At 40.6% G+C, this 14,801-nt stretch overlaps 1 protein-coding gene across 1 annotated transcript in view; it reads right to left on the minus strand.

Moving 5' to 3' along the window:
* The window catches only part of LOC145986362 (uncharacterized), a 203,989-nt gene that overhangs the window by 42,825 nt on the left and 146,363 nt on the right, over nt 1-14,801 (minus strand). The window lies entirely within an intron of this gene.

The following is a 14,801-nucleotide window of genomic DNA, read 5'->3' on the forward strand; positions in this document are numbered from 1 at the left end:
GAAATGCAATTGTTTTAATAAATAGACTAAGAAGTGGTCACGCGAGAACATATCATCATTTATTTAAAATACACATTTTAAAATCTCCGAATTGTGACTGTGGTGATTTAAGGGGTGATGCTCATTATATTATTTTGGAATGTCCAATTCACTCAGAGAAAAGAAAGACCTTATACAAAACATTGTCAAAAATTAATGTTCGTTTTCCCATTAATATGACTTCAATGTTGTATGCTCCAGATGTTAGAATTGGATACGTTATACTTGCTTTTTTTTAGAAAAGCTGATATAAAATTATAATATATTTCTGTTACTGAATGAGTTAATGTAGTTATATAAAATTGTATTTAAGAGTTTATGAACTTTGTGTGTAAAATTTATATCAAAAATGTATCTTATGTACTTATAATGTATGCTGGACATAAACAGCCACCTGTAAAGCTGTAAGACCAATAAATCTTTGTTGAGTTGAGTTGATTAGAAGAATGATGCAAGTTGATTAAAAATGTATGATGATATGAGTGTCATTGAAGGAAAGATTTCAAGAATAATACTGTTTTTCCAAACCGTGTTTATCTTTGAGTGTTGATTGTGTGTAACTAATATCAGTGGAAGTTGCACTGAGTGACAATAATTCATCAAACGCCTTAAAGCTTTATTCCACGCTTCGGGTGGCCTCAGAGTAGGCTGGAAACGTCTCGTTGTTTTCCGGGAAGAAGTATTGGTAAATTTGTATTTACTGAGGTAGGAGTCGATTACGTAACAGACTCATATCCCACTTTAAACTGTAGATCCAGTCCTGATTAGCCTTTCTGTGCATAAAATAGACTTAAAAAGCAAACTGAACATCACTCGATCTCATCTTCACGATTAGTCAAAAGTGGCAAAAAGCGCACCCAATGCATATTTCAGTACCAGATCTATTCTAGGAATAACACTCTAGAGGGGATAGTCCTTACTGGGTCAAGTTTTTTTTTCTTTCGAACAATATTTTTTTTTATGTGAACAATACATATCACTATTAACAAGATCAAGCTGACCTTCTTGGTATAGCGATTGGAGTATTACGCTGTTAAGATAGTAGTTCTGGGTTCGAATCAAAGGAAAGGAATTCCTGTTATTTTCTCTCATCTGTACAAAAATTTATCTAATTGTCACAACAAATGTGATATAATTTGCATAATTTTTCAGTCTCAACGGTAAATAGGATATACATCTCAGTAATTCGCCCGATGTTAGAATATTGCAGTTCAATCTGGAATCCTCTACACAAGACTTGGAAGGACGCAGTGGAAACGGTACAAATGCAAATGCTCACATGGTTGTGTTTTAAAAGCAATATTGAACATTGAACATCATAATAGAAATCATGTAACTTTATGTAGCCATTTTGCTATCAATACCTTGAAAGATAGAAGAGTATTTAGTGATCTAATGTTTTTACGTAAATTAGTAAGATAAGATTGGTAGCGTCATTACCTTGTAATCGAGGGGTCCCGGGTTCGATACCCGGTGGAGGCACAAGTGGTTCGGATCCTACTTTAAACTGTAGGTCCAGTCCCGATTAGCCTTACTGTGCATAAAGTGGACTTAAAACACCAACTCAAACCAATATTTTGACGCTACAGTTTATATTAAACCTATCGTTTTCGTCGTCAGGTGCACAACCGTTCGCTTCAAGAGGTGAGAGATTTCTTTCCAAACGTGGCGTGAAATCAACGAATTATATCGAACGGAAATTACTTACTAAGTTGAATATTACTTGTACATTTTAATTACATGATTGTGGTCTTCCCGATGGTGCAGTGGTAGCGTCGCAACCTTGTAATCAAGGGGTCTCGAGTTCGATTCCCGGTGGACGCACATAGTGGTTCGGATCCCACTTTAAACTGTAGGTCTAGTCCCGATTAGCCTTACTGTGCATAAAGTGGACTTAAAATACCAAATCAAACCAATTACACGATTGTACTTTTATATCTATAGCGATACTATAACGTAATATTTTAAAACATAAAGACTAAGTATTTCCACCGACTTTACAGTCCAATCATGAAACGAACTTCCCTTCACCTCACGGTTTTTAATTTTGAAGAAAGTCACACATCAGTAAATCATGAGCCAATACTAACACGAATTGACGCAATATTCTACAGAAATACAAAATAATATATTTTATCACAGCGATGTCCGTAGAACCGTGCAAACTGCGGGCTGGTACTGTGAGTCGGTGCTTGCGGTTTGCCGCGTTCCACGTACTTCTTTACTCCGCTGAATAAAAATCTGTATAAAATCGGTTTCGCAATGTGAATTGACAAAGATAATGGGTTTTACAAACAGATTCATAGAGCTTCAAAACAAGATCATTATTGTATTTCTAGGACTACTCGATAAGAAAAAGTTGTTTCGCAAAATCGTTTTTTTTTAGAAATTTTGAAAACCTGAAAATTAATTGTGTTCAAAACCTTTCTGCCTGCATCATACTAAAATTTCATCACGATCAGACAAGCCGTTTTTGATTTATAGAAATTAAAAAAGAGCGATCGTTTGCAAAGTTAAAAAAAAACCGGCCCTTTTTTGTTCTCGCGACGATAAAAAATATAATGCATACTCGAAAAATAATTGGTTAGCGTAGATTAACGCAGAATTAATAAGCTAAATTTTGATGTAACTAGTTTTTTTTTGGTCTACTGGTTAATTTTTAATTCGAGTCCAAACTCTAGTATCTATAATTTTTAATCCGACAGTACTATCTCCATCTCCATATCATGTCGTTTTTGTAAGATTGTTTGAGTTTCAGTCGGTGGGACTATGCCTCAGTGTATGTCATGTGTCTCTTCTTTAAACATGTCTGATAGTCTTTAGATATCTGTCAATTGTCATACCCTACAGCTGTCGCAGGGATTTAGGTATGGTGGGAGGGTGGGTGAGGAACGAATTTTCCGTTGGGTGCAGTGGGTCATTATTTACTAAAGCCAAGGCATTTTATGAACAATTCGGGCAGGCTGGACTTGTCCAATAAGTCGTATTGTTGGATTACCAAAATGTGGTAATTGCGCCCAGAATTTTGTTCTAGTATAAACTTGAATTTGAATTTGAGTTTAAAATTGTGGGAGCGTCAGCACTTAGGCTATTTTGCTCCCGTCATATTATACGGGGGCCAGCCCCTTATCATTACAAAGAACAACTCTAACGTTGCATAATTAAAACCCTTAAAATGTTCTGACTTCTGTTAAAAGCTGAGGCTGTAAACGGGCACTCAGCACACATCAGGACAATACAAACAAAATTATACTGGCCATGGGGCCAGTCGCCAGAGCCTCGTTAGTCTTCAGTCCAGGGTGCACTACGTGGAAGTGAGGTTGACATTTGGGTGTACTACGTGGAAGATCACCCCTTACACCCCTCTAGTATAAACTAAAAACTCAAACAATGTTTCAAGATCTAGGTCTTCGTAGAGTTGTACTTTACGGGTATATCTATCAGCTCCTGATATGATACGTAGTGCCTTATTATGGACACACTGTAGTCCGCTTAACAACGATCTTGAGTAAACTATACAGTTGTCCAACTCGTTGAGAGCCTTTATTGGCTATTTCGAATATATGTTTTTCGCAAGAATATAAGTATTACCAGATACGGCGGCTGAGTCGATGGTCGCGCAGGAAGAGAGCGAGCGAATCACTGAGGAGACAGACTATCGGCGCTTCCAGAATTCTGGTAGTCATGTCTTCGATAGAAGCAACAAGTGACGCGGATTGGCTGTAGCAGTCATACGACTCTCCACAGTGCACCGGCCACACGGATAGTAGTGCCTCAATTCACAGTATTTTTGTCCAAGGTGCAGTACAACCGACATTCTTCGATTGCTTTTAAGTAGAGCTTCCTATTAATGTGTGTCATTTAATTTTTCTCGATGAAAGTGTAAACTTTTCTCAATAATATACAAGAATGTTAAAATCACAATTGCACTGTTTAAATTACACAGTATTACTATATTCGTTGACTATAACTCGTCCGTCGTATATGACAAGCTGTAAACAAGTCGAGGTGGGAAGGCATAACGTATAGCAGAAGGCGAGAATTACTTTCATGGTCTCTTCATACTTTCCTCCAATACGGTGCGAAAACTTAGATCCTGAAAGTTGAAGGCTTAGAAAAACACCATGATGTAATTCATTTCTCAAATAATTAGATTCCCTTAAATTTCTTGATATCTACGGGATGTGCCGTATAATTTTATTATGCAATTTCTCCGTTATTGAACTTGTCAGTATTAATGAATCAAGCTTTGAGGAGAAGTCAAAGGACCAGCCTCCCTCGGAACGTCAAAATATAAATTATGTCGAAGGGTGAACAAACTTTTAACGATGTTAGCAATCTTAGTTTGTCTTGTCATTCTGTATAGAGGTACGATGCTTCATCACGACTGAGGTGTAGTCCTTGTAACGCTATTCCTCGCTCGCAAAGGCATATGAATCAGATTGTGTGCTATTCGTTATTCGTTTGTTTTCTTTTGGGGGGGAAGTAATACGCCACCAGGTCATGTGACTATGGAAAGGGAAGGCTCTTGCGTGGCGTGCGGAGCTCTCTCTCACTTCTCTTACTCTGGCAGCGGTTGAGCAGTTCTATCTTAATATAGTGGAATCGGTCTGTGGAAGTCATCATCTGTGTACTGTTAGTATTATTAATTTATGTTTTGCTTAATTCTACCAATATCCACTAATCATGTTCATTTGTGTCCAATTAGATTTATAATTTCCCTATTCAAAATTGCTGATTAACAAGATATTTTCCACTTAAGAATAATACAGAACATTGAACCAACCCTAATACGTAATTGGAATCACAATCTGATTCAGATAAATTTATTTTGACCTATATGTAGTGTGTTTATATTTGTAAATTGAATTATTAATGTCAATCAGACATTTATATGATATGTTACGCTAGGTTTCTTGTTGGAAAATTTCTATTGTTGAAGTTACTAATGTTATGTATGACTAAAATTTCTAATCGTTGTGTTTCCTCAATAAACTATTAAATATACTATTTACTTTTCGTACTTCCCACAAAGGCCTCAGATTCTGCTAAATATTTTAATAAGTAAGGGTAGTCAAATTGTCAGCCCATAGTATATATAATTGTAGAGGACTAGTGGTATAGTCCAAATCTAAATTATATGAGAAAATGCTTGGGTGCCGACATTTTTTCTGAGGACACCAAAATGTCGATCTTTCTTCCACTCAGTAAACTCTGGACTGCATGCTTGCACACTAACGAGATTCTGGCATCTTAACTCGCAGCCAGTATAATCTTCTGTAGGACTTCTGTTGTGGCCACTCCGATGGCATAGTGGTAAGGTCGTTGAATTGTATTCAAGGGGTCCCTGGTTCGTTACCCGGTGGAGGCTACAAATGGTTAGAAGGTGCCGTGCTGTTAACGAACGTGCTCGTAGCGAACACACAAACTTGTCCTGTCTTATTTGTCCTTGAAACTGGTCAGCATGCAAGTGTTGCCAGTGATAAGCCAACCTGACTCACCCCTGATAATTCTTCAATCGACTGTGAAACCAGCAAGATGAGTGAAATAGAATTCATTAGAACGAAGTACGGGAATTTGTGTTTGGTGTACGATGGTTACCAGTATCGAAAAGTACGCGAGGCGAAAGGCGTGGTGACATGGCTATGTACGAGAGAGAAGAAAATGAAGTGCAAGGGGTCACTGAAGACTGAGTTCTACTTGAGGAAAGTTTAAAAGTACATTCGCAGGAGCCAAATATTGCTGAAACAGAAGTTAAGATAAGAGCTGAACATTGTGGGAAACGGGCGAGAGAGGATATTTCTGTTCCTGTTAATACGATCTTCCAGGAAGCATTTAAGGTTAGGTTATCAATGACATTATTGTTCTAACGTGCACACACTTATATTATATTGTTCAGGATCCTTCATTTAGCTAATTTCAAACACAAAATGATTATAATATATCACTGGCAACACTTACATGTTGACCACTTTCAAAACCAGGCAAGTTTGTGTGTTCGCTAACCACACGCACCTGCAAATGCTTTCATTCCGGTGTTCGCTGAGAGCACGTATTCGCTACGAGCACGAAATCTGTTAGAATCCCGCTTTAAACTGTAGGTCCAGTCCATATTAGTATACAGTGGACTTAGAAACAAAGTCGAGTCTTGTGTCCATGTATGTCCTCTCACCAATTTGATCTTATCACCTTTCATCGTCTTCTTCGCGACTATCCAAAAGTGTCATAAAAGAGCGAACTAAAGTAAAGCAAATCAGTCAGTCAAGAGGCCCATCACAGTTAATGGTAGTTTTGTGCTTGGAATCAGTTGTTTTGTAGCCTAAGTAGAGGTGTTGAGTTGTATCTTTGCGGGTGAATTTGACTATTCGGCGCACAGAGAGAAAGAGAGAGAGAGAGAGATTTCCGTACTTGTCACCTACTCGCCCTCTGAGTGGTCGACAACTCTAAGAAAGTAAGAGGAGAATGACTCACAGTGGATAAGGCAGCCTGTAGCTCCTCCCATTTCTACTCGCAACAGCATTTTTCACCCGCAAAGATACAGTTCTTAAACTCTAGAATGCAGTCATAAATTGCAGAGGATCGGAAGGAACATATTAAGTGGACAATCCTGGCCATTTAAAAGCCTCGGTAATTTAACTCCGTGAAACCTCGCTTACTTCCCCCGCTATAACGTTTATCAAACTTGCGTCTCTTGGTATCACTGCATTTCATTTCAAAATTTAAAACCCTGAAACGCACGTTCTTTACTCCCTAGCCGCTACGAAGTTGAATTGAATGCACTGCTACCTATGTCGGACCTTTATGTGACCATTGAAATAACATTCTATAAGTTGTGCAAAGTGGTTCGCTTTTTGCCAAGTCATAGTATTTGAAACTTACTGCCAGCTGAAGTTCATTTATATGTTTGAAAATGCATTCTTAAGTTTTGTTGTTTCATGAAAGACTAGAAGGAGAACAAAATATTTATATGTGGAACTTAAAAAGTACATTCCAATAATCACAAGATATGTGGATATTGTGTGGTCACATGAAGAGCTAAGCGTGAAGTGAGAGATCAATCTTTAAAATATATATGCGAGATGGTAGACAAAAATCTCATTTGCGTTTTAGCATATTGTAGATTACTGAAGGTTTCTAGCTCGAGGCGGTAGGGCGTCTGACTACCAGGCGGGAGACCCGGGTTCGATTCCTGTGGTGGGTGATCTAACGTCGTAATTTTTCCGGCCTTGTCCTCGTGTAAAGCGGCTCTGGGGTTCGTCCAGTCTCAAATCAATGGGTACCTGGGGGCAACCCTTTGGGGGTAAAGGCCGCCGGAGCGTGGTACTGATCACTTCACCTCCAAAATGGCCAACCTCACATTCTCTAAATGTGCCTTCATGGCACGGTACTTTATGCACGGGGAACTAAAAACAATGATCATTTTAATCAAATCATAATTTATCATAATCGTCACGATTAACTAATAGTAACAGAAAAGTGACGTAATATTTTTTTAAAAAAAGACAAGAGAAATTGCGCCACTTCCTTGTCAGTCTAACTTGATTTTTGTATTTTTGATATTTAGCGTATCTTTTTGGCTACTTTTAGCATCCGATGAGTGATGCTTGGATGAGATTAATGAAGGGACACTCAGAAAGAATACCCACTCCAGACGGTACTAGAATCCGGGAACTTCGGTGGCAAATTCGAAATTACAGAACTTAAACGCGCTCGGCCACCGAGCCACCTTTATTAACTTTAGAAAAAGGCTGAAAGATAAAAATTAATCTTTCCCCAAGTGATCTAGAGTTTATCCAGTCTTAGCGGTTCACACTGTTACGCTTAAACAAGTACTCTGGAATGCACAAAGTACTACACACCGCATTGCAGCCATGGAAGAGAGCGTGTTTCTGATAAAGCAACTATCTGTTGAGCGTGTAATTCTACTAAACTTGGATATCCTGCCTTGTTTGCATTTAAGCATGGATGACTAAGATGACGTTAACCTTCTCCCATCTGCGCAAAGATCAACAGACTGAGATGCATGGGTGAAGTGGAGAATAGATGCTTCAAGGGACGTGAACTTTACGCTGAACAAGCTCTCTGTAAGTGGATTAGCTTTGGATACGAAATACGTAGTCTATGTACAGACAGAACAGATTTAGAGTTGTTACGAAATTTCTGCAATTTATATCCTCGTTTGTTGGCAGACAACATTGACAAAAAGAATGAAGCACCTAGAAGGAGTGGTGGAAATGAGATGAAACTGCAGTTCAGATAAAACGGACAACGGTGTGTGCAGTACGGGCGTACTGCTGACCCCATGTCAGTAGGACGTGACACCCTCTCGGGCCTTGATAAATGCGCAGATTCTGTCTGGAATGGAGTCGTAGAAGCTTTGTATCCTCTCTTGAGGTAAGTCGGCCCACAGCTGTTGTAACTGGTCTTCCTGCAGATCCGCACTTGGTCGGAGTTGATGTCCGAGCTGATCCCTTACATGTTCTACCGGGGATAGATCAGGGGGTCTTGCTGGCCACCAGAGTACCTGAACATGATGCAGGCAGTCCATAGATACATGTGCTGTGTGTGGACGGGCATTGTCTTGTCGAAATACCTTACCAGGATGATGACTCATGAGGTGTAACACATGAGGACGCAGAATGGCCGTGACATGTCGCTATACCGTCAGACTTCCCCAAAACACTACCATAGGTAGTCTCCCCACACCAAGATGCCAGGGCTAATGCCAGTGTGTGTCTCCACAAATGCAGAACTGAGATTCATCGCTGTACATGATGCGACGCCACTCGTCAGCAGCACTGCAAACGCAGCCGTTTGTGTTCTGGTGTTCGCGGCAGCCTCCGCATAAGACGGTGAACCCGTAGTCCGGCTGCTGCCAGTCTGCGATCAATGTGCGGGATGAGACGGAGTGTTGTAAAGAGTCCTGTACCTGCTTCCGGATAGCAGAAGCAGATGTGATGCGTTTGCGAAATGCTTGGCACACAATACAGCGATCCTTCTTTGGTGTGGTCAGTCTTGGTCAACCGGAACCTTCACGATCTGTGTAGGTGCCATCACATACCCATTGGTGCCAACATCGGTCGACTGTGACATATGAAGAGCCCGAGATGCCTGGCAATTGCATGATTCGACCAACCGGCCTATTGCAGACTGACAATACTGTGCTGGTAATGCTGTCTGATACATCTACGAGGCATTATCTGGGTTGCTGACCTTCCCTCACGGTGTTCACTGCTTGTCTGATGGTCCGCACATGCCTTATGAACGCTATCAGTCCTGACAACACTATCATGTGGTGACACAACTAATGCACTCTGGTGGCCGTTCTAGACGTTACATATCATTGCAACTCTAATCATTTACAGACTCTTCAAAGGTAGACCAACACACGTGTACGTAATGACATCCAAATTGGACGTTACCTTCTGGGTGCTTAATGTTTTTTTTGTCAATGAGTGTATATATTCGGCCTAAAAGAGTATTTACTTATGTAGTTTCTCTTGTTTGCTGGAAGTTGCGAACTGGTTGACCTGGGAGCGTTCACTCCCCTTTACTTTCACCGTTACTGAACCTTTCATAACACAACCTGTTTCTGTCCCGGGGATCTCTGGAGCAAGTGAACGAAAGCAAGTCTCTGCGCAAGTAGTGACTGGAGAGAGCTCGACGAACGAACACATGAGAGGGAACGGGATTGAGTGCAGGGGGAAAAGCGACTGCTGTCACCAGCCATGGCAGCAGCGTGTGCACTAGCTTTCTCCTCTTCTCTGTCGTTATGCACGGCCTTGTCCCAAAGATTCCCGAGATAGAGTATAGGTATTCGCGTGCGAGAAATTTATTCTCAGAGAATTAAGACCGTTACAAGAATCTACATTTGTAATTAATGTAAGGGCTTGTAAGTTTGCATCCAATGAGCCTTCGAGAAAAAATAGTCAGCCTAACGCGATAGAAGTCCGAGGTTCGAACCCTTGTTAGGTTCCCAGGATTTTCTAAAGGGGGGGGGGGTTACGTATACTTCGTTTAGTAGTTAGTCCTCATTTTGCCATCTCTTCCCGCCTTTAACTTTCATTCTTAGAAATGCTGGACAAAAGGGGGAAATGACCCCACTAAGTCCCCACCTGGGTACACCATTGTTGTCTGGCATGTTACATATTCATTTCATCAGTTCATCCTTCTTTCTCATCGTCGCGATTAACTAAATAGGTACGCAAAGGGAACCTAAAATAACGGTAGAAATAAACGTAATCAATGAACACAATTGTACGTAAATCCATGTTTCACTTTCAGTAGAATTTCTCTCTCTGTATTCATATTTTATACAGTTGTAAAAATAACCTTTAGTATGACAAAAATCCTCTGGCGATGTCGTCCAATTTTCAACTCTAAACAAGCAAAGGAAGCGTGGGTGACGCAATCATTTGCTTTCCATATAATCCTGCCCCTGCATTGCCATACTGTGCGGCATTCTTCAACACATTATCGCCACCTTTAGCCAAGTGTTTATACTATCATGAAGGGTTCAGCACACAACGAAAGCAGAGACGCAATATTTAAGGTTCTTGAAGTTTATGGCAACGAAACAATGGAGAGAAGTTATAAATATGGCAACACGGGGGCAGTCGCGAGATCAAATGACTCTCCACTTTAGCTTGCGAGTTTGCCCAAGTCTTGTGCAACTTGGTAGAACTATTCACATCGAAACAAGCACTTGGAACGGGGTTGCAGTTGTCTGAAATGCTCAATTTAGCTCCTGCTGTTGTTATAATTTATCAGGTGAAGAAGCAACATTTCATTTCTTGTATTAGGAGCTTTCCTTTAGCTAGATTACCAATCGACGTTTATAATTCTCTTTGAGAACAAAAATCCTTTCTTCTTTTCTCACGGAGGCAGTACAGAAAGCATTTTTCATTTCTTAAAGGCGGCCATATTTGATGATTCTATTTTTTCCTTAAAAGAATAGCCATAAAAACGAAAGCGTCCACAGCAGATCATTATTCTGTGAATACACAATTTAAGATTGCTCAGGCGGTGCAATTTGAATAAATTTGTATTCCAAAAGGCATATGCCATCACACAGAGATGGTTGTCTCAATTTTCAGAGTTATGTTTGACTTTTTACGAGTTGCTCTTCCAGCGAATAATAATTATCTCGTAAAGCAGTTAACGTAATTAAGAGCTTTAATTTGTTTTTGTGCAGTTAGATTAACGAGAAGGAGGAAGATGAGCTATGATACGCTCCGTGGCAGAACGTGTTGGGTGTTCCATTCGTGATCTCTCCGTTGAAGGCTTGGTGTTCGATTGCCTGCCAGGGCTTGAATATTTATGCTTTTTGTGTGTTCCACCTAATCATTATTCATCCTTGTAGAAACGATTATATGCCCTCCCCGATGGCGTAGGGGTAACGCTGTTGCCTTCTAATAGGGTTCCTGGATTCGACACCCGTTGGAGGCACTTTGCGGTTCGGATCCCACTTTAACCCTTAACTTCCCACGTCCCGTCTCGCAGACCGCTAGCGTTTATTGTTATTCTGTTGTTTATGTGTAGGGGTGGGGTAGGAGATTGCAACGCTGTCTAGTTGTCCATTCCCCAACCCTGCATTGGTTTACGTCATCAGTACCCACTTGAACATGACCTTGAGCGATATTTATAGCTTTCTTCGAGCTTGGCGGTCTCCGAGACCGGACCTGGGCCTGTGCGTTATGGATTCATTACCCGACCCATCGTCTACTGTGTGTGTTATAGACCCTGATTTTGAGGATACTATTTTAAATTGGTTTGAGGATCCTTTAGGAGGTGATGTGCGATCAGACCCCGCCCCTACGCATAAACAACAGAATAACAATAAACGCTAGCGGTCTGTAGGACCGCACGTGGCGAGTTAAGGGTTAAATGCCTAAGGTGTTAGGTTCGGCTTGTAAGATTTAGATCTCTTAGCATAAATAATACATTTAAAGTGTGTTCATGCTAAGATAACCAACCCTAACAGACCTAACCTAATAACATAAGCATTCCTATAGCATTCAGCAGTTGTTAAGTATTTTTTTTTTATATATTTATCTTAAAATAGAGGTCTGTGAGACCGGACCTGGGACAGAGTGTGACAAGAATATGACCTGGGAAGTTAAGGGTTAAACTGCAGGTCCAGTCTCGATTGTCCTATTTGTGCAGGAAGGTTGATTTAAAACCCAAACTCAATCGTAATAATTGTACTATAGAGGCAGAAAAGTGACAAATTAGTAAAACAAATATGTGAGGTCTGGAATTATTGACATAAGAGCGACGTTAAAGACAACATGAAATGTGTCACAGTTTGTTTTAAGTCTTTTACGTTCTTAGGCTAATCGGGAATGGACTTATGGTTAAACTACATATAAGTTCATTCCGAACCCCCGTACAATGTCTCTCAACTGGGGATCGAAACGGGAACCGGACTACTTGATCCAACGTGTGATGATGTGAACTGCCTAACCAGTGGCGTATACTGATCTGGGCTATCTCACTATGTTACGTGGTCCTAAGCTATGAATATAAATAAATTTGCCAACTCCTAATAAATCAGGTTGTCAACTCCTAAGAAATCAGGTTGTCAACTTCTAAGAAATCAGGTTGCCAACTCATAAGAAATCAGGTTGCCAACTCATAAGAAATCAGGTTGCCAACTCCTAAGAAATCAGGTTGCCAACTCCTAAGAAATCAGGTTGCCAACTCATAAGAAATCAGGTTGCCAACTCATAAGAAATCTGGTTGCCAACTCATAAGAAATCTGGTTGCCAACTCCTAAGAAATCACGTTGCCAACTCCTAAGAAATCACGTTGCCAACTCCTAAGAAATCACGTTGCCAGCTCCTAAGAAATCTGGTTGCCAGCTCCTAAGAAATCACGTTGCCAACTCGTAAGAAATCACGTTGCCAACTCGTAAGAAATCACGTTGCCAACTCGTAAGAAATCACGTTGCCAACTCGTAAGAAATCTGGTTGCCAACTCGTAAGAAATCTGGTTGCCAACTCGTAAGAAATCACGTTGCCAACTCGTAAGAAATCACGTTGCCAACTCCTAAGAAATCTGGTTGCCAACTCGTAAGAAATCTGGTTGCCAACTCGTAAGAAATCTGGTTGCCAACTCCTAAGAAATCACGTTGCCAACTCCTAAGAAATCACGTTGCCAACTCATAAGAAATCTGGTTGCCAACTCATAAGAAATCTGGTTGCCAACTCATAAGGAATCAGGTTGCCAACTCTAGAATCATAATCATCTCACTGACATGAATAATATTATTTACAATTTCTGATCGATTTTTCTCTTGCATTTTATTCTCTAGACTTCAGGCTTCGCAGATAGCCTAGCTAGCTTAGAATATACGCTTCTGTGGCTAACTAACATTCATGGGGACTTGCGACGTAAGTTACTGGGTTCGAGTTCCGGCCTGGGCAAGGTGTTCTTTGGGGGCGTAACCTCATCCTCATCGTCGCGATTAGCAAAATGTGGCAGAAAAGCGACATTTAATAACAAAATGCAAGTACAAAATATTTAGGTTTATCATGAAAATAGAATCAAATTACCTTGTACCTACGTGTTTCAAATCGGCATTCATGTAATTATAAAGAGCTCGTTTCGATGCTACACCGTGGTGTGTATTTACAAAACAGCTCGCGAAGGAAGTTGATTTTGTCTGCTTTCATGAAGACTAGTAGATAGGAATTCCAGTTTGTTGGAAGTTTTTCTTGGATGGACAATACCTTCAGTCGTGTTGTGCTTGACCTTGTTTCCGTGAAGGCATCGAAAGAGTATCTTCCACCCTGACTGATAAGGCAAAACGTTGCTGCTACGTCCATGCTACTGTGTGCATTCTTTCGTTGCCTTGAATGAGTGAGTGGTCTGCTTGTAAATTCTTACCCATTATACGTTGCTAATCAGTTTGTTACTTTTGCATGCGAGTGGTCACACCGTTTGTGTGATGTGTTAAGTCTGAAGGTAAAATTTTCGTATCCGCAAAACGTATTTCTTCAATTTTACAGGAGAAATTACTTACCGAATGCAGTTTATTTATAATTGTGGAAGTTCGGGGAAGTGTTTTCTCGAATCGTTCATTACATTTTGCCGGTAAACCATATATTTTTCGATATAAATGTGTGACCGATGCACGAAAGCTCTTGCATCCATTTACTTCCACGTGGATGTAGCCTGTGTGTGATGACGTAATCCCGGTCAGTGTTTCCAAACACGTGTTTTTGTAACTGAAGAAGGTACGTTTCCGCAAATGGTTTGTGGGGCTATGTGTCAATGGTTTGTGGGGCTATGTGTCAATGGTTTGTGGGGCTATGTGTCAATGGTTCGTGGGGCTATGCGAGAATGGTGTGTGGGGCTACGCATATTTTTTTCGAAACCAATTTTTAACTATTGTAACCTATACGTGACCCTACCTAACCTAACCTTACCGCAAATGGTTCGTGGGGCTATGTATCAATGGTTCGTGGGGCTATGCGTGAATGGTTCGTGGGGCTATGCGTGAATGGTTCGTGGGGCTATCCGTGCATGGTTCGTGGGGCTATCCGTGCATGGTTCGTGGGGCTATCCGTGCATGGTTCGTGGGGCTATCCGTGAATGGTTCGTTGGGCTATCTGTGCATGGTTCGTGGGGTTTTCGAACCTGGAAAAAAATACAAAATCAGTAACACGAAACTAGATATTTTTCGATGAAAGAGGTTGCAACACTGCATAACCACTGATCATCGACAACGCTAGTCAAGATTTCTCCGCCATATTGCG

The sequence above is a fragment of the Lepisma saccharinum genome, chromosome 4 (assembly GCF_977018435.1).
Source record: "Lepisma saccharinum chromosome 4, izLepSacc3.1, whole genome shotgun sequence".
NCBI lineage: Eukaryota > Metazoa > Arthropoda > Insecta > Zygentoma > Lepismatidae > Lepisma > Lepisma saccharinum.